Source organism: Charadrius vociferus, unplaced genomic scaffold, assembly GCF_000708025.1.
Source record: "Charadrius vociferus isolate BGI_N301 unplaced genomic scaffold, ASM70802v2 scaffold141, whole genome shotgun sequence".
NCBI lineage: Eukaryota > Metazoa > Chordata > Aves > Charadriiformes > Charadriidae > Charadrius > Charadrius vociferus.
This window is the reverse complement of record NW_009647743.1, coordinates 951,348-972,795: the sequence shown is the minus strand read 5'-3', so window position 1 is coordinate 972,795 and position 21,448 is coordinate 951,348.

The window sequence follows — 21,448 nt, the reverse complement described above, 5'->3', positions numbered from 1 at the left end:
CTCTTTATAGAGCCACTCCATACAAAAATTGTTGTATGAAATGAACAAACAGACTTCCCTGCAGGTAAGATAGCTCTGGATAATTGAGATCTGACACACACTGCATATCTCTCAAAATAATTTAATCACAATCTGATCAAAGTTTCATAAAACAGATAGTGCTTTACATTTGCTGGAGGCTTGTGAGAGTTAATTGTAATTTTGATTATGCCACCGTGCTTTAGGCTCCTTTATATGTCAGAAGGCTTCACCCTCTTATTAGAAAGAAGTATACTGTAGTTTACTTTTATTTTGCTTTGATGAATCCCCCCTAGAGGACAGGTACCTGGTGCCTCATCAGTTGGGTGCATATGTTCAGGAATGACTTTGAATGACAAACACGGCGTAAATATTTTTTTTTTTTAATTTTATTTTAACAGTGTCGCATCATTTATAGAGTGATTATGTGTGCTTAGTCAAAATATACACAAATCAGACAGCTGTGCTCTACCTTTTTTTTACCAAATCTAGCAAGTATTTTATCTGCAATAAGGAAACTGAAGGGCCATCAAAACTGTATACAACCATCTGCTTCCGAAATTAGTTTCATATAAGGGATTTAAGCCTTGGCGATGCTCTTCTGTACAGGAAACTGAAAATGCTCTTTTTTTTTTTGAGTATGCAGTTGAATATTAAGTGTGTAGGGCATTGTTAACAACACAGAACTTACTCCTGTCTCTCCTCATCTCAGTTGGTAAGCTCTGCTCTTCTGCATGGCACAGGTATAGCTGCAAGTTGAAGATTTTGCATGAGAAATAAATTGTACCACTCGCGCTTAGAGAAGTGCTGACTTCCTGATTAAATAATAAGCTCGCCGCTGAATATGATACATAACATGTGATAATAACAGCATAAAACATAATGTTGTTAAAGGCTGGTAGATGAGGGATCAGGTGTTAGAAAAAGCCGGTGGAGCCAACTGTGGTATCTGCTACACCGAACTATTACTGCTGTGATACCAGCTCCAACTTGTTAGGCCAGCAGGAAAACCCATTAAAGCCCCATATATTAAAGCATTCAAGATAGTCCTGTGAAAGTAAAATGGGACTTACCACAGGGCTGTTGACTTTATTGTGAACAACATGGTATTTGGGGAAGGTTCACTACCGAGACTTAGATTCTTAAAGTGGCAATTAGGCTACTAAGTCCAAATTAAGTGTCACTGGCATTCAAAAAATCCCCTTTCAGCTGCTGCATTTCCTTTGTGATGCTTAAAGTCCCTCAACACCGAATTTTCTGCCAGGACATGTATAGAGCTGCCTGAATCTTTAATTACCTGGCTTTTGCTGTATCCTTAGTCTGCGAGGGATGTAAAAATAAAGCATTTTCTCATTTTCTCTATCTTGGACTGCCTGAGCCAGGAGGTGTGATCAGAGGGTACTGTGCGTGCACTTGTGATTTCATGCCTTAGAAGGCAATGACTCAGAAATAGAAAAAGAGCTGGAAAATGCTGTGAGGGAAAAGGAAGAAGCGTGTGAGGACAGATATGCTTCTCTCCAAAGATAACAATTAAATGGCTTGTCTGGACCACAGGAGAGCCAGACTCGACCCCTGCTTTGAAGCAAAGGCTTCAGCTTCGGCATGCCACCTTCGAGGACACCCTAGAAATAGGCAAGTGGGTAGCCTGCTGTATAACTCTCTTTCAACTTTTTTTTTTGACGTTGCTTTATATTGTACAAATTTTTGTTGGGCAATGGGAGACTACTACAATTCATCAGCTAGAGAGTAGCTCTGGGGAGACCTTCTAGCGGCCTTCAAGTACCTAAAGGGGGCCTACAGGAGAGCTGGGGAAGGACTTTTTACAAGGGCATGTAGTGATAGGATGGCCTCAAACGGAAAAGGGGAGATTTAGATCACATATTAGGAAGACATTTTTTACTATGAGGGTGGTGAGCGCCTGGCGCAGGTTGCCCAGAGAAACTGTGGCTGCCCCATCCTTGGAGGGGTTCAAGGCCAGGTTGGACGGGGCTTGGAGCAACCTGGGCTGGGGGGAGGTGTCCCTGCCCAGGGCAGGGGGCTTGGAAGGAGATGATCTTCAAGGTCTCTTCCAACCTAAACCATTCTATGATTCTGTGATATTTCTAATAAGAACTGTTACTCTGACTTCATTCCAGCTACGACCAGTGGAGCAGGTAGACACTGATCTCTCTCCCATGACAGAACAGCCCCCTGGTCAATATCAATTAAAAAGTTTTAGGAAAACTATGTTTAAACTTTTAAGGTTGTTCCCAAACTAGGATTTCTGTGTAAATGAGACGTTTTGGGAAAGAGAATACACTGCTTATGTGGTCCTAATGTCAACCACATGTCTGATGTGGCATGAGAGAATTATAATTTTTTTCAGTATTTTCTCGGTGTCCTTTGATTTTGTTTCCTGAAGAACTCGGTTCAAATTTGTTCTGTCATCTTGTAATATTGCTTAATTAGCTCTCAATGCATTAAAAGTAACTGGGCTTTGATTAACTTTCAATTCCCCAGAAGCTCTATAGGTCCAGCTGAACTAGTCATAGTGTCAAAGTTTTATTTCCGATGACATTTTCAAGATTCTCAGGAAGCGGCTGGTACAGCAGTTTCCTTTCTCTTTCATAATCAGCTCACTGTGCATTTTAGTGCATTTTTCAGTCACAAGGATGTCTGAAAGATCCTCCAGTACTTTTACGTTACCATTCATTACTGTTTTGTCTGGGTTCTCTTATACTCTACGCTTCTTGCAGAGCAACCAAGACACGCTATAGCCGGTTTTGACATGCACTAATTTATACTCACTTATGGCCAATTCAGTAAATCCAATTACAATAAGACTAATTGTCCCTGGGGCTTGGCCACATATCCTGCACTCTGGACTGACAACTTTGCCACCATCTATCTTTGTTATAACATGATTCTGGGAGAATATCCTTTTTCTGCACAGCCATAAAACTCCCAGTTTCTCATCTCATTCCTCCTCTGACAGCCTACTTATAATTAGCCACAATCTCTTTGTGATTTTTTCCAAAACCCCGTGTAGTTCTTTTTCCATCAATTTATGTCCATGTATATCTTGCTGTCTGTCTAATGACTTGTTCTCAGTAGGACTATATTCCTCATTTAGTTTTGGAACCGGATCCAAGATCTTCTCTCTCAAATACCTTTCCACAGTTACATACATTTGTTCCCCAACATCCTTGATAGTTACCAGGTCACTTTTTTATACAATGCCTGTTCCTAGCCTGCTGTCTGTACATCTTATCATAAATACCAGAATTGGATGGGAATCTGGGTTCAAATGTACATTGATTGACTAAAATGTATTTGCGAGTTCAACTTTGCTTTCGACAGACTCGGTAACTCCTAAAGCATTTTTTCTGGAGTCTTTACCTGCCTCATTATGAACCTGTTGCTTCTCAAGAACTCTTAAAAGCTTTCCGTTCCCAAATCGCTGTTCTACTACTCCTTTTTGTGTTTCTACTGCTGTTTGTACAGTTCCTTTGAGCATCGTGAGATGTGTACATGGTTCAACCTGAAGGTTACTCCTTTCTCTTTCAAAAATAGATAAAATTTTGACCATTGAATTAATATAAATTTCATTGTGGCATCATAATTTCTGGCTGTCTACATGAAAAGTGTGATATAAGCTTCCCATTAACAGTCGTTAGGTAGCTTTCTTTGAATGCCTCGACACTGTATATACCTGCAAAAGAGAGGCGACAAAGAACCAAAATGACAAGGAATCAGCTTGGGAAATTCTATGCTTTTATCTTCCTTTATCTGGCATTTTACCATTATACTCAAAGCAAAGGTATATCTTGGCAATTGCATATAAATACCACGAAGGTTCCATAAATCTTCATCATTTCAGGCACTCTTCAAATTCACTCGTGACACACTAATATACAGTTTTATATAAGCTACCCAACATACGTGAAAGTTTTCACTTTCTTCAATATATCTTTGTCACTATAAAATGATTCTTCACCATTTCCCACTCTCTGTCAACCCTTTACCATTCTTCTTATAATTGCTAGTACTGAATAAACACCACTGCATTCAAAAGCCTCACTGATGAGTCTCAGAAAGTTCTTTCAGGTCATACACAAATAATTTCTGGGTTTTAAGCTTTTAGCTCCATTGACTCCTTTCCTGTGTTCATTCTAATGAGCGTTCCTTCTTTCCTGTTCACTTCCTGAAGCACTATAAAAACCTCTACTTTTACTTTAGTACTTGAAAAAAGTTAGTTGCCATATTCTCGGTCTTCTTTATCAAATGGACTGAAAAGTGTCCAAAGATCATTTCCAAATAGTGCTGATGCTCCGTCTTTCTTTAGTTTTGCTGGTCATCTCCATAGCTTCAGCTCTACTCAACTCCGATATTACAGTAGGAAGTTTCTTTATTTTTTTTTTCTTTTTCAGATATATTATTACTGACCTGTCACTTTCTCTTTTATTATCTATCTTTTATTTCAGCCACTGGATCTTCCCACTGATGACTTTTTGATGACTGATTTATTTATTTCCCACAACATTCTCTAATACTCCTTTATAGCCAGGACTACACCCTAGGCTGAGTCTTGCTAATTTATTACTTTTTAGCAGTCATACTTTCAGGTAATATATTAACAGTTTCACAGCCTAAGTGCTTTACATGTCCTTCTGCTGTTTCGCTTAGCATAGAAATATATTCTTCATCAGATCGTGATTGTTTCTTTTGCTCTTTCCTCTCATTGCTTTGGTTCCCAAGAATGTCCACCTGCATTTGCAAAATATTGCTTTAGTACTGTTGCCAGCAGCAACACATAGTCTTTTGATGTTTCTGTAGCTACTTGGTGATGAGCGAGTCCCACTTCGGTAGCATGATAAAACCTGCCAGCCTATATATCCAAAGCAACATCTTTATAAATTACCTTTTTGATTTTATTCTACTTCACTATATTGAGAATGAGGTCTTAGGTGTGTGGGATTCTTGCTTCTAGGTGCAAGATCCCTTGGAAGTTTTCTTGTACCGTTAACCTAAAACCAGAGCCTAATAGTGGATCACAAATCACATTTTCCTAAGGAATGTAGCCACAAAGTACTAAATATCTCTGACTTTAAGATCTAAGAGCACAGATGTAAACACAGCTATTTATGAACTTAATTGTAATTTTTATTATAATTTTTCTTAAAAAATAATTCGAAATATGCGTGTACCAGATTCCCTGCTCTAGACCCCTTTATTTCATGTTGTGCATCTTCTAAGCAGCACCAATTAATATTTAATCTTTAATGTATTTGCTCTTGCATCACCACTTAATTTTTTTCACAAGTTCTAAAAGCTTTCCTCTTGCTTTATTTTACTATGTGTGAGGCATCGTAATCTATGTCTGGCACTTTTAATGATAAGATTCGTTGTAAAATAATGAAGTTGTAACAGCATAGAGGGTGTTTGGGTGCACCTATTGAAAAAGATGACTTTCAGCTGCATATTCATAGAAATAAAAGAAGGGTGTGTTGGTCAATAAGTGTGGGTTTTATTCCGAAGATATGTGGAACAGAGTTATTTTTTCTGTGTCAGCCGACACAGCCAAGAATGGGAGTGCAAAATCAGATGTTTAAAACCTTTATTGTTTGGCTACTGCTGTCCAATTTAAACAGAGTGAAGAGAGTAAGTAACCAATTAAGAAAGGACTGAGGGCTCTTAGCTGGACAGGTTCACTAATGAGAACCTTTTTGTCTGAGACGACGTTTGTTTGCACATGGGCCGAGTACACTGTACACGGACAACTTGACTCCAGTGTCATATGCAAAATTTTAGGAGTATAAAATTAATCCAGGTGATTGGCACTTCCAGCTCGGAACCTGGATTATTTTAGTCCATTGGGATGAGCTGGACTCTGAAGTCGTGTCTAAGCCAGTAGCTGTGCCCTGATCTTACACGGCCCTGCAAAAACTTTGGGTGTATGGTCTGTGTTTCGCCCTGCTGCTCTAAGATGAGCCGTTCTTTGATTCTTTTTCTTAGTGAAAAATAAAAGCCACTGAGTATCATCGACACACCAGAGGAGACGTGAGAAGACCGAGTACTGTCAACTGTGGAGGGATGTAGCCTGCAGCTCTAAATGAAAGTGAAAACTGAGCTCAAGCTTTATCTCTATTTGTGCCTTTTATAAGTCATCGGACAGAGATATTTTTATTTAAGACTGAAGGCTGGTTAGGGATGGTAGCTAATGGTAAGATCTTTGGCAAACGTGGCAACATATTCAAACCCATAGATAAATTTACAGAAAAAGTTATATTCTGTACTGAGAAGGAAGGAAGAGCATCTCTTCTTTACGTTTCCAAAGATTGTTTCAATTTATACTTTAAATATTTCTGATAAAATGTACCTATTTATCCACTAAGTGTATTTTTATAGTGCAGTCTATTCTGAAGGGATCTGGGAAGCTGTTACTCAGACATTTTGATTTAGTCATTGTAAGTTTGAATTCCATACTGCAGGCTTTATGGGAACATTGCCTTCTATCCCACTCTATCCTACTTCCAAATGACCCAGACCAACGTTTGTTTTTTTTTTTTTAGAGCAAAAGGATTTTTTGAGCATACTGATTGTGGCGAGTCTGGGAAGATTTCTGAGATGCAGAGCTCCTTGGTCATGTAGGGCCAGTCAGAGGAAGGATTCAGGTGTGAGAAGTGGGGAATGAAAAAAGGGGAAAAGGACTCTGAAAGTAGAGAGCAGTAAGAGAGAGGGAGAGCTGCAGTAGTTAAAATGAGAGAATTTTCTCAGCAAATGTATTTTTCAACAATACCTGGGACCTTCCAGACAATTTGGACTTTATTCTGTGAGGTCACAAAACCTGAGTTTCAAAAGTCTTTGCAACAATGAAATCATCAGTCTTTGGCCAGTTCTACCATGATATTTTCTAAAATAATATTAGCTACTTGTTATTTGCCCCGGTGGACCTGAACTGCTGGAGGCAGTGAACCAGCTGGTGAAGCTACACAGGGATGGGACTCGATGCTGTGCAGGAATTTCTTCTCTCAAAAACTGTCATGAGATGGCTCAGTCTCTGCACTGTCTCCATCAGCTTTATGATAATTTCTGACCTCTCTTTTGTAAAGTCCCCCAAATGTTTTGACACCTTCTGCACAGCTTCCAAAAATACTAAATAGTACCAGCGTACTGGTTGGGTACAAAGTAGTTTAAAATCAAAAAAATTATAAACAGATTAGAAAATGCAACAGAAAAAAAAAAAAAAAGAAAAAGAAAAAAGCCCACCCTATTTGCCTAACATTGTGAGAGTAATGTTTATTTCAAAAATACAGATATTATTTGGATGTTTATATTCTGTGAAAAGTTGTCAGAAAGATAGATTTTAAAATCCATGCCACAGTCTTCTTTTGGCTTTTTTTTACATCTATACTTTAAGAAGAAACAGTGTTATTTCTGGGAAACAGGGTTGTTTCAGTGTCATCTGTGGTTGCTTTAAGGAAAAAGACTTTGTAAACATGAATTTTTCCCCTCAGAACACTCTTAAAAGGTACTGCCTTCCTTATACAGTCTTAGAACTATCAAAATGTTTAAGTCATTCTTCCTCTTCCACACTTATCGTTGAAGACCAAACTAGCCAAAATCCACATCCAGAAGAGTATCCAAGTGTAATGAATTTTTATTTGAATTATACTACTGTTGGTGGGCGAGTCTCTAAATGAGCCTTAGCACCAGGTAGTAGTTAATTAAGTGAATTGATTGTCTCTCAAAAGAAACTGCATTTTCTTAAAACAAAATTATGTTAAAGGGGAAAGTAAATTTAGACTATTTGAGCAAATTGTAATTATCTACTGCTATGTACCTCTGGGTATGAGGGAATGATTATTTTTAATGACTTTTCTCCTTTTCAGTGATTATTTAGATATTATTTAGTCATCTTTCCTCATAGCATACTGCAAATTATATTCTTCCACAATGATGACATTATAATTAAGAAAAGAAGTCACATTCATATTATCCTTTGTATATTTTGACAAAGCACAATTAAAAAACTTTCTATGGGGAACAATAAAATAAATGAAAGAAAATGTCCCACCAAATATTTCCCTTTTGGTATCCCCTGTTAATATTTTTATGAGCCTCTTAAGCGTATCTAAGAGATTTTTAATGCAGCAGGGTATGTTATTAGGTTTGTATTTTTTTGCACAATATCATACATTTCAGTCTTTATCACAGTGGGAACAATAAAATAACAGACCGCAATGCATTAGCATCATAAAGAAAATGTAATAAATGGCTTTATAACTGTAGTAAAAGTTGCATGAGCACCAGCAGCTGTAACAGAGATGTTGCTACAGCAGCATTTTATGACCTAATAGCACTCAGTGGGCTGATAATATTATGTGTGTGTGTGTGTAATGCCAGCAGTTTCTAAGGCCTAGATTTCAATTCAGATAAATAATTGAAAGCACTTTTAGACTTTTCCATATAATGTTTAATAAGAGATCAAATCCTCCCTCCCTGTAGTGGAAAATTAAATAGTTTTTACAGGGATGTTTTATGATGAAACTCTTAACTATTATCTGTAGGAAGAGAGGGTATTGGTTTTATTTTTTTTGTTTTAAATGTGGTTGTTAGAAATAAAATATGTTTGAAGGAGCTCTTGTTTGCTTTGTTTCTGAATACTGGTAGTAGAGAATGATACTTGTTTTTACCCTCGGTTTCCCTTTCCTGATATTTGGTGACAAGGACTGTAATAATAAGATTTACTGAAATACTTTGAATATGATAGTAATCATGACACAACGTATCTGCATTTCTGGAATGAGACAAGAACAGGAGGGCTGCAGAAGAGTCAATCTTCGGAAAATGATGGGGTTGATGATCATATAGTATAAATGTGTAATTCACCCAGGGTTCTCTAGCTTTTCTCAAAAAAAAGCGATAACCATTTTCCTACCTCCTTCTCAGAAGAGATGAAATGCAGAATGACTGCTGGACAAGTGGATGGAAAGATGATACAATGCACAGGCTCCAAGACCACGTTACCGTTTAAAGCGTGTGAAATACATATGATTCTACGTTGTTTTTTTTAAAAATAGGATTTTGGAATTACTTCTCTTCCTCTGTTTCACAAAATAATTATTTGTTTTAAAAAAGGTGAATGAGAGGGAGGGATACATATTATGTTAACTACTGTATTAAATGCTTTTGCTTGGCACTTCAACTGCTCTTTCTGTTCTCACTGTTCTGAATGCGCACACAATAACTAATATAAAATTACTTGTTTGTCAAAATGCTCCTTCTTTGACTACCTTGCTTCCGGTCATCGTGTCTAAAAACATTTTTCAAACTGACCAAAACAGAGCAATTTTAAAAGCATGGATATTCTGAGATCCCACTTATTACTCACTTGGAAACTCTCTTCATCCTTTTGCTTTAGTCAAAATCAAAAGCATGCAGTGTCAGATAAAAAAATAAATTCTCCAAATATTATTCCTTTTCCTTGTCTTCCACCCTCCAAAACAGAGAAAACACTTATATTTTAACAATGAGCTTCATCAGCATAAAATTACCAAGGTCACTCTAAAATAATTTTATATTTGGATTCTGGAAAGGCAGAAAATACTTAGGTAAAGGATAAGGCCTCATGAAGCTGAGAGTACAGAGAGAGAAGGACGAGAGGACATTCAGAGGTAAAAGAGAAGGGAGTTGAAATATACATGCTGAACTCTTTTTGGAATTATTGCTTTAAAGTGCCTCTGAATTTTTATATTATGAATGTTATAATAGAACATCTAGATCCTCTGAAAGGACTTCTTTATTATTTTAAATCTAAATGAATTAATATAGCAATAAAAAGGGATGGAAACATCATTTTTTAAAATTCATATATATGTAACGAAAAATCCACGGAATTATTTTTGGATAGGTCTAATACAGTTTTTGGTGGGGCAAGGTAATTCCTTCACACTAATCAAATATAAGTAGGTAGGACTTGATCTCGTGCACATTCATGTCAGTTGAAAGGTTTTTACTGAGACATTCAACCTTCAAATTGAGACAAAACTTCAACGGCATATTTACCTTTTCCTGTTTTCTCTTTGTAAAATTGTGAACCTAATTTGGTGAGAAAAAAATGGATACTATGGCAGCTTGGTTAGCATGTATAATAACAACATTAAATGAACAATTAAGCTGTCATTTAATTACTTTTAATAGAAAAGCATTTTCTGATGCTGATGGGTTCTGAGAACAAGACCGGGTGAGAAGAACAAACAGCATCGCTGTTCCTTTCTTTTCTGTTGCAGAGTTTATTTCAGCAGCGTCTCTGCAACGGCATCAGCTACGGTTGCTTTAAGATTGCCTAAAGAGTCCGAGGTAAGAAATCTCTCCCTTTCATGGGTGTTCCGCAAGAAGTTGTAAGTATTTCCAAAATCATTTTTCCTTGTGTAATACGGAAACTAACAGAGAATCCCACCTTGCTCTGACCTGATCACTTTCTCCTGATTTCACCCACATCTTCAGACCTCTCTTAGGACAGTGGGGAGAATTTTCGAGGACCTTCCATCTCAACCTGCGCACCCCACTGATGTTATTCAGCAAAACTGGAACGGGGGTGAAGCTGAAAAATAGCAAATCTCTCACCTTTACAACATTCAAGAGGTTACATCAATGCATTATTTCATTTGCAAATTATTTGGGTTCTCTCTCAATTCCTTCCTATCCCTCTGAATTTTTTATTTCAACCAGCTGATCAGAATATTCATGTACAATCAAATCTCAGATCTAGTTTTGGGGACCAGACCCCCAGCAGACAGAACTGGTTAAGAACTAAACTTAAACACTTACCACTGTGTTTGATGACTTTTAGTTCCCCAGACAGATGACTCCTTATGCAATTATTGCTTTTTAAAATTGTATTTAGGCCACCTTATAGGTAACTGCATTATAAAATATTCAATTTTGCTAGCAAAAAGTGGAGAGTCCTGCTAAAAGCCGGAAGTAATAAGTTGTAAGAAACTGCAGCATGCAGAAGATTTATGAGAAGCTCCGAGACGTGTGTTTCAGTGTTCTGTGGAAAGGAATATAAACTGTACCTGTAAAGCAGACAAGCAGGCTCATGTATGTACACCCCGAATTTGTTATTTAAGACTGATTAATATGAATTTTTACTGCATGCGTGATTGGTGCAGGAAGAAGAGGCAAGTGGCTGTGTGATTCCTAGGACAGGAGGGAACCACTGGACTCATCAATGTGCTGTTGAGCTGTGAGATATTCAGCGTACAACAGGATAACACAAACCTGTAATTTCTGTTGATTGAGCTGTAAGAACTGAGCGCTGAATATTCATATTTCTCCAGCTAATTAAATTGGGTGAACATGGGCTTCACAACTGAAAGCAGGTATTTAGATTAAATTTTAGAACATTTTAATTATAATGGTTAAAAGGATTTACAAAGGACATGGTAAGAGGTATGTTTTCCAGATTAGGGCTCTCAAGTTTTGTAATAAACACTGTATCCTCATTAAAAAGTTTATCTTAGTTAAATGGTTAAATATGTAAATACTACCAATTCAGTTTACTTATCATTAAAGAAATATTCTTGTGTCTCGTCAGAAAGCCAGAAGATCTAACATAGCTAAAGCCATAAATGGAACATATAATGACTGGGGGAAAAAAACCCATATAATTAGGAGCTTACTCACGCCCACTATTTTTTTTCCCCACCGCCTGGCTTATCTTCAGCCTGACTCTGAGCACAATATATGATGGCAATGCTGTTAGGATGTTTCGTTTTCTTCATAGATGCTGTCAATGCTCATTTTTCTTGGGCTGTGCACAGCTTTTCCTATTGTTGACCGTTGCTGGCTTTATACAGGTAATTTTCTTGTAAGCGCAATATTAATGAAGTGGAAACGAATGACCTTCTGCAATTTTGAACTTCCTTTGTAAGTTATCAGACAGTAGGCTTGGACAATCTTCCTTTCCCTAGAGAACTTCTCCTCCATCACTATGAAATTAATACTTGGCTTCACCTATTTTCCCTCTGCAACTTGGTTCCTTGCTTCTTAGAATCATAGAATCATAGAATTGTCTAGGTTGGAAGAGACCCTTGGGATCATCGAGTCCAACCATCTACCCTACTCTACAAAGTTCTCCCCAAGAACTTCTTTTCCCTGAGCTGGACTGTAAACCCAGCTGTGTCTGTAGTGGCTCACACCTTGTGGGTCTGCTGACACAGAAAGTGGTTGGGAGGTCTGTGAGGAGATGCTTTTAAAGCTAGTTTACTGTATGGGAGAGAATAAGCAGGTCCTGAGAAGAGGATGAAGTGTCCGTAGAAAGTATTTGGCGTCCCAAACAATGCCTTTTATGTTGCACCTCTCTCTCCCAGCCTTAGTCCCCACTAACAGGTACAAACGAACCTTTAATTATCAGCATGATATGAAGGAATACATATGCTCACCATTTCACCTGGTGTATGCTCCAAACCCTAATTTTCCTTCCAGGGGCAGATTTTTATAAATGTATATATGATTATGACTATTATTATCTATTATGGTATTAATTCATATTTATAAAGACCTCTATGGTTACTATCTTGGTTTCCTTAGAAATCACCTCAGACTTATTCTCCATTTATCTTTTATAAAACCAGGTGCAATCACCAGAGGGTTTTTGCTAAAAGAGCCTGGATGAGGTCTCTGAAAGTACTGGTGACAGAGCTGTCTTGATGGACAGCCCTTACACCAGGTAAATTTTGTTTGTGGGTTGGGTTTTTTTTGTGTTTTTTTTTTCTAAGAGGATTTACCTTAGAGATGTTAGGAGCATGATTTACAGTAAAACTGTCCTCTATATTTGGATTTTTTCTAATGAGGCTGATGATAGAACAGATGAAGTTTAATTTGTCTGACAATGGCTGGTACATTGTACGTATTTATATTAGTATATTTTCCCCAGAGTAACTAATGGTTTTAGTAATTACACTATTTTAGATTATATCTTGATGTGTCTTTATATTTTATGTCTGCACTGATGCTTTTCATACAAAGCAAGGGTATGGGATATTTTTCTGTTGACATTTTCTTATTTATAATACTTATCCATGCTATTATGTTGATCCCAAAGTAACTAATATAATTGAAAACAGAAAGCATTTTCCCAAATAAAAAACTGAAGAATTTCATATTTTCTTCTGTATGTGTATATGTATACAATATATTTGCATTAAGAAAGTCTCCACTGTAATATATGCACACAAAGTACAGAATTAAGTTTATATATTAAAAATTTGTTTTATCAACTCCTAATTCGTGTATCATCCTCAATCTGTACAATCTGTGCTCTTTACCTTTCTGCTACAGGACACATAAATTTCCTCTTTTTTTTTTTTTTAAAAATTTAAAGCTGACTCAAGCGAGATATTTGAGCATGTGCTTAGTTTTGTGGTTCAAAGTTAAAATTAAAATATGTGCATACACACCTTATTATTGTTTAAATCAGAATTGATTATGTATTGTATATTTCTCTACTGAAACTCTATTTTATGCTTGATCCCAAATGCCATTATATGTGTTTTGCATTCCTCTGAGCAGAGAGGTTCAAGGGGGCCAGGTGGGAATATTTTAACTTTCATTCCTCTCTGCCTTTATTTTACCGCAGTTAGGAATCCCTGCATTGTGTGTCCACCTATATCCACTACATCTGGAAGGTCTTTACAATTCAGCTGTTAGTCTGAGAAAGAAAACACCGCAAAGAACAGACAGTTTTAGCCCCTCACATTTTTCCAGGCCCAAGCTCACCACGAGCCACCAGGTAGGTAGTTCAGAGTATCTGTTCTCACCCTGTGTATTGCATGTATGAATTTACTAAGTGGTATCGTGTATTTATGAAGAGTTGGAAGTGCTTTTGTTAAGGGAAGTTGTGCCTAGCATTTGAGCAGAGCAAAGCCGCTTGATACAGTCTACCTGAACGTCCAAAAGGCATTTCACAAGGTCACTCACCGAAAGGTCTTAAAGACACTAAGCTGGGCTGAGAAGTGTTATTATTATTGAATGACTGGTTAAAGGGTAACAAAAGGCAGGAAATAAATTCTTTCAAGGGAGGCAGACTGCCATTGGAGACTGACAGGGTTCAGTGTCAGGGCTTGCGATGTTTGGCATATTTGTAAATGAGCTGGAAAAAACGGGAAGAAGTGACCAACTGTGCCAGTGTTAGTAATAAATTGCAACAAAAGACTGTGTGGAATCGTTGATTTATTCATGATACCGAGAGACTAGACAATAAAATGGCAGGTGACATTCAGTGTCCACAGACAGAAATGAAATCTGTGGGAAAAACTGTTCCAGTCAGTGCACTCAGAAAAGACCTTTAGTGTTTGTATTTTTCTGTTCTATGAAAAGATCAATTTGATGCTGGGTAATATTTAACAAAGCAAAATTTAACATTTAGAAATATTCTATTTAGCAATAGAAAACATTATTATGGTCATAATACCATGCGCGACTCCATGATTTCTGCCCGTCTTGGACTAATAAGTGTGCTGTTCTCGCAGCATCAAAAATGAAATAACAGGACTAGGAAAGATGCAAAGGGAGGTGATGGAGATGAATGAAAGGAACAGGGACGTTTCTGCTGAGACATGTTCAGGAATCTTCAGTGTGGAAAACAAATGGCTGAAGGGAGGTATGATAGAAGTCTATAAAATCATGAGCAATATAGTGAGAATGATTAGAAACAATTATTTCTTTTGATTTGAGAAAGAAGGGTACACAATGAAACCATCAGACAGCAGACTCCAACCCAACACAAGGCAGTGTTCCACACAGCGCACAGACAACTGCAGTGACAGCCAATTGCAAAGTGCTGCGACTCAGGACACTGCAGATGCTAAAAAAAAATAATATGTGTGTTCAAAAAAACCAATGAGGGAAGGAAAATCGTTTCAGACTCCAGAAAACACAAGAGACCCCCATCCAGCTGAGGAAAGGCAGACTGCTGAGGGCTGGGAGGACGTACTGGAGAAGTGTCCCTGGACGTGTGCACGTTCCTTAGGTGTCTCTGTTGGCCAGCGTCGGACAGAGGATGTGGCATCTGCTGAATCTTTTACTAAACACAACATTCAATCTGATGGTCTCCCACTCACGTTAATGTTACACTCTGTTATGTGTGACTTCAAGGCTATTTGTCATTTCTTCCTTCTTTAAAAATTAAGCAATCCGTGCGAAATCCCGTAACATTTTTTAAAAGACAATGTGGTAATTTCCATTTGTTTTGCCTTGTGTGTTTTTCTTTCTTACATCAAAGATTTTTTTTTACTCTAAAATTATATTTTTCTCTATGATTGCTGCTCAGACAGATGCTAGTTTATGCTGGCAGGAAAAAAAAAAAAGACGACGCATTAAAATATCATCTATTTTGTCTAAAAGCAGCTAAATTAATTGAGAACTACCACCACTGAAGCAGAAAATAAGGTTGGATTTGAGTAATGAATGATGCCTGGCTAATGATACTGAAGACCATTAGAGCAAGAGAGACACCATTTTCTCCATGTAGGCTGATTGAGGAGGGGGTTAGAGTTGGCAGGAGACGGTGTGGCGAGGTGCTGAGTGAGGAGAATATGTTATTCAGTGCAGAGAGCAAACAAGGAAATTCGAGAAAGAAGTTAGAAAGCATGAGAATCAAAGAAGGTCAAAGAGGTAGAAACAAAGAACAACAAAACAGGGTGAAATTTGAAAAGTTGACACAAATTGTCGGCATTGTAAAAAACCCTACTATTCTAGCTGTGTTTTCTGCCTCTCAGTTTGCACATGTTTAGGATGTATGTTGACCACGTGGTCCTGGTTAGAATCCCAGTCTACAAAGCAGGACAATGAAAGTCAATGCTAAGCACCCTTCTTTTTTTTCCTTCTTATCACTCACTGGATGGTGGGAAAATCTTACATGTAGTTCTCACTGAAAGTTTTGGAGTAAATGTAAAATAAAAAGACTTAGTTATCCTTGTTTACCTATAGTAGATCCTTCAGTTGAAGAAGACTATTCTCTGCTCTGATGAGGTATAAGCCTTTTTTAACTGTCCTACGTGGTGTGACTGAGGTGACAAAAATGAAGTACTCTGGCTTGCTTAACTTCTATACACCACCCTCTCAATTTTACATTTTTATGTCACTCATTTCAATGCTTTTCTGAATCTAAAAGGGTGATGAAAAGATCAAGTGCATGTTTGACATTTTAACTCCCTTTGGAACATTATTTTTTCTCTGATTTTTTTTTTTTTTTAGGTTTAAAGCCTGGACTGTCTTATGTCTTTAAAAAGCAGACTTGAATTGCCACATCCAGAATGACGTGATCTAGAAGCTGATGTGAAATAAGAAAGATTTTTCATCCTAATTAATGTCAGAAAAGTGACCCAAGCTTTAAAAAGTAGTGTCTGGTACATATCGCTCTATTCCTCCTGACCTCTTTCCCCCAAACGGGCATTGAAAACTGTGTGGGCTCTCATCATGTAGGACCAATTTGTTTTCAGTTCCCTGTGCATAAAGCGAGTTAGCACCACAGATGTCTTTCATTTCAAACCTGATGCAGTCACAGCAAAGAAATCTTTGAGTATTTTTTCCTTCTTTGGCTTAAAGTTATGTGGTTATTTTTCACTCTTGTTAGTTAGCTCAGCTCTACAGAGGCTGACAACGCTGCAAAATCCTACTTGAGCGGCTGTAGCTGAGCTGACCTTCATAGAACCACAGAACGGTTTGGGTTGGAAGGGATCTTGAAGATCACCCAGTTCCAACCCCCTGCCCTGGGCAGGGACACCTCCCCCCAGCCCAGGTTGCTCCAAGCCCCGTCCAACCTGGCCTTGCCCTCACTCATGTGTGAACACTTCAGGTTCTGGGCACAGGGCTCCTGGTCCCTTGCGCTGCAGCAGGGAGATCCCCACAGGACTCTTTTCCCCTGAGGTGTTCATCAACTCGTTTGGGTACAACACGTAGATTGTGGGATGGGATTGGGAGACTGCAGATCCATTAGGACAGCAGCTGATGACACGTGTTGATTTGAATTTTAACCTGCTCACACTAATGGGCCAGGTAGCTGCAGCATGATTATGTTAAATTTGGGACTGATGTTATATTTGTGCACAGGGCATGACTTAAAATAATAGTTCTTCTTAGCTTTTGAGTGTTCCTGCTTTCATTTAGCTAAATATTTTAAATAGTGAAAACATCCCCAAAAATATATATTTTTTTTAACATTAAAGATGGTTCTTCTCACTTCTATAGATTTTATTCTAGAAGTATTAATGAAGCCACTAAAGAACTTACTTCTATATTATATCTGTAAGAATAATGAGAATAAGACAACCAGACCTTTGACTGTCATAAGGACTCAAGTGCTTGACCCACACTCCATATCATTTTCCTCCCTTATCTATAAAACAAGCAAAGACTATTTAGCTACCTAATAACTAATATATGGCTTTATAGACCTGCTAGAAAGCAAACAAAAAGAATGTACAGTTGGCGTTTTGCTGAAGAAGAGAGCACTGATGTCAAAATGACGTAAAGTTTGAGAACCATTAGCCACATACCTAAGGACTGACAGAAACTTAAACACCCAAAAGAAGCGAGACATGGCTTAATGTGTATAGAGCATCTAGACTTTCCAGGGTTATGAATATAATGTTTTTTTCTCTAGATGTTTTAATTTTATGATGACCTTCCAGCTTTCTTTCCTTTCCTTTGCCAGTCAGTACCACAAAATCATTAGGTATGATTGTTTTTAATAATACCTTACTAATTTCATTCAGCACCAGAGACTGAAAAAGCATCCTTATGTGTTTCTCGCTTTAGCTGATCATATTTTATTGTGAACGGGACAGGAGGTGTTGAAAAACACTGGCGTGATACTGAGTTGTCATTCAGAACAAGAGCGTATTACTGACTTGGGAAAGAAGTCTTGGATGACAGGATGTCTGTTCTCTTTGGGCCCAAAATTACGCTGTTGTCGAAAACTTAATAAAAAACCCAAGAATTTGTGATGCAGAATTGTTTACGCTTTGTAAAGTCCTCTTTATACCAAATGCTCATTAAGATAAAATGATAACACCTGCAACTAGCTGAGCCTAATTTGCATCTTTACTTGATACATTTCTTGTTTAGTTTCAGTTTTATCCTAATTAAAATGTGGGCCAATATCCACGAGCATAGGCTAGCAGGCTAGTGATGCAGAGCGATGAGCTGGAGGCCACCGATGCATGGCATGAAGCTGGAGGCACTGGTGTGAGACATAAGGAAGACAGTTTTATGGAGTAGCTGAAGAGGCTCCGGGGAGTGATGATATGCTAGAAAATATTACTAAAGTACCGTGGTCTGAAAATTACTAGAGGAAGACAGATGGATGGGACGACCGATAAAGGACAGAAATCTGTAAAATGGCTGATTTGAGAGAACCGGTAGGCTGAGTTTGTCGGAGAAAAAAAGCCGAACGCAGAAGCCCGCTGGAGCAAAAGGCAAGTGCTAGGAGTCACTGAAGTATGGAGCAGGTGAACTTTCCAAAAGCTTGATTAGCAGAGCACAGCCACTGCTTTGCCCGAGTGGGCCAGCCAAAGTAAACTCTGAAACCTAAATACCGCTCAATTTAACCAAGAGGTTAAAACACGCGTTCCGTGCCAGCGCAGAAATGACAGAGCAGGGAGAAAAAAAATAAAAAATAAAAATCGCACTCTCATTTTCATAAGCAGTTGTCGTGTGCTGAGCCACGGTGATTCCGGTCATTCAGACCTCGCTACAAGTCACGGTGAACTGGGTGGGCTGGGAAAGCACTTGGTAGACAGAGGTTGAAGCTCGGTGTCTTGAGTAGATTTGTGCCGTGTGCGGTGCCACACTCTTTGGGAGGTCACAGTGCTGCAGAGTGCGCTCTGCCAAACCCCCCTCTGCATTCAGCTCCTCATCCGTGCCAAGAAACGGAATAAATTAGCCTGCAAAGAGCTGCGTGCCGCTGCAGCTATTCTGCGGTGAGCGCCGGAACTATTGCATTTACGTATAGCTTCGCTTACACGTAGTTCAGGTATGACAGCCTTGCGCTGAAAGCTATGATGTAGATTTAATTATGAAATTAAATTATTTAATTATGCTGCATTGTAGTTGCATCCTGTATGTTTTTTACCATCCAAAAGCTGTATTCAGAACCTAGAAAATCGGTAAGAGGTTAATATTAATTCCAGAATATAGCTACAGACAGGTTCTTCACTGAGTAGTTGGATGAGATTTTTCTGTCATCCTACCAATTTTCCTGTGCTTGTCCTTTTATTAGAGTTTATGCCTGGAATTAGATTGTTATGTCTTAGGAAAAGAGCTATTTCTATTTGTAAAATGTTTCTCAGTTTTGTGAATGTTTCCCCGATGCTAATTTTTAAGTCCTGTAACATCAGAAAATAATCATGTGAAAAAAACCCAGATGAAATAAAACAGTGAAAAAAAATTGGAGCATACACTCTGAATTTACATTTGGCTCTCGTTCTCTTCTCATAACCATATCCATGAAAAGATTTTATGAAATTTACCTCATGTGAAATTTTAAATTTTGGGTTTGGATTCCGGTATATTTTAAAAATTTCTATTTAGCCAAAAATTCTGGAAGTGCTGAGGAAGCAGAAGTTTCCTTGTCTGTAAAAGAATGAATGAAAGTTAGTGAGAAGGTTAATATTTTTATATTATATATGACTTCTCTTTCCCTCCAATGTGTGTATGCATGTCTTTTTTAATACTTGTATTTATGGGTATGTTGGGAAATAGACCAGGGGTTAGAGATTCTCCTTGATTAACTGTGTTCTAGAAAAGGATCTGAGAGAGGCCGCAATTGAATTAGGATCCAAACTTATAATTCAAAGCTACGATAATCTATAAAATAAGGAACACTATTAAATCAACAGGAAATGAAAAAGATTGCGGTGAGCCAAGCAACCATCACTCACCACAGAAGCTAAGTGATCCTTGAACTGGATGAATCAATCCCGACTGCCAAGGTCAATGAGTTGCCATACTCGAGGAAATATGAACATATGTAGTAGGCGCCTCGCAATAAAATGAGCCGTGCTGCCATCTTTTGTTAATAGGAGTTTTATCTGATGAAGGAAGGCAGCCCTTGTATCAGCAAATTTACACTAGCCTTTGGAGCAAATTGACTGACAAGAGATGATCCAAAAAAAGAGTTATGGAGTAGCAGTGCTGCAGTAGAGTCCTACACTATGAAGCTGAGCACAGAGGTATTGTAGACGGCAGATTTTAGTACCTTCCTACAGCTGGAAGTGTTTTTAATAGCAGCGTTTAGTATTAAAAGATTTTCTATGCTGCTTTATTTCAAGACAAGTTAGGCAAAAAGCTGAGAAACAAAAACATGAAGTTGGGCTTTTAAACACTTCTCCAGCAGCCCCTGAATAGAAGTATTCTTTTCACCCTTGTGCGTTTTTTTTTCCTCTCGTAACTTAGAGCCTCTTTTGCCTTTCCGCCTCAATCACTTCTGTCATTCTCATATCTATTTCACAAAATAGGATTTGCATAATGAACAATTTTGCAGAGATTCAAAATATAAATTAGTTTTTTCTGACGCCGCAGTGAAAGAAATTTGCAAAGATTTGATCTTTGTGACTGCCAGAGTCAGCAGGGGTGAAAGTTAAGTTGAGTAGAAAGCATAGCAATCATACTTTTCATTAGGACCCGCATATTTTCTCATTGATCATTCTCCGTACATCATGCAGATGGAAGCCCAATCTCAAACATGACCCATTATAGTGTTTCCCCTATATGCGAGCGTAATAATTCCCTGCCTTTTCAGTTACAGTATAAGATCTTAACACTGGCTGCACTCATTTCTGTAGTCAAATAAACCTGGTTACTAAAACACCTAGTACTGATAATAAGCACTGAAGAGAATTACATTAGAGCCTTTAACCATTAAGAACTCTTCCCTGCTCAATTGAAATTCTGGATTACGGCATGATTATTTGAAAGAGGATGGAAGAGAGACTGCTTTAAGGGTAGCGATAAGAAATTGCAAGGATCGCTGTTATGCAGAGAAGCAGATGAAATGGAAATTGTTCCACCCTGAATGCCAGCACCTGCCATTGGTCAAAAAGAAAAAAAAAAAAAAAAAAAAGCACTTGTGTGTACTCCCCGATGCTTTTTCAGAAGATTTTCCATACGTGAGCCTGTGCATCTCTGAGGGCTGTGACAAGAAGACAAGACTTGCAAGAGATAGCGAACACTTGCAAGGTGAGCGAAGACCTGTAGTGTGGTTGTGAGAAGAGAGAGAACTTTTGAGTTTAGTGCTGGCTAAAAGGGAGTTGAAGCTTCAGAATAAAGATCCTTTTTCCTACTGGATTCCTTTTTGGGAACTGTTTGTTTCAGATTCTTTACAAGTAAATAGGAACGTGTAACAGACGCATTCAATATTATTTCTCCCTTCCCAGAGATAAAG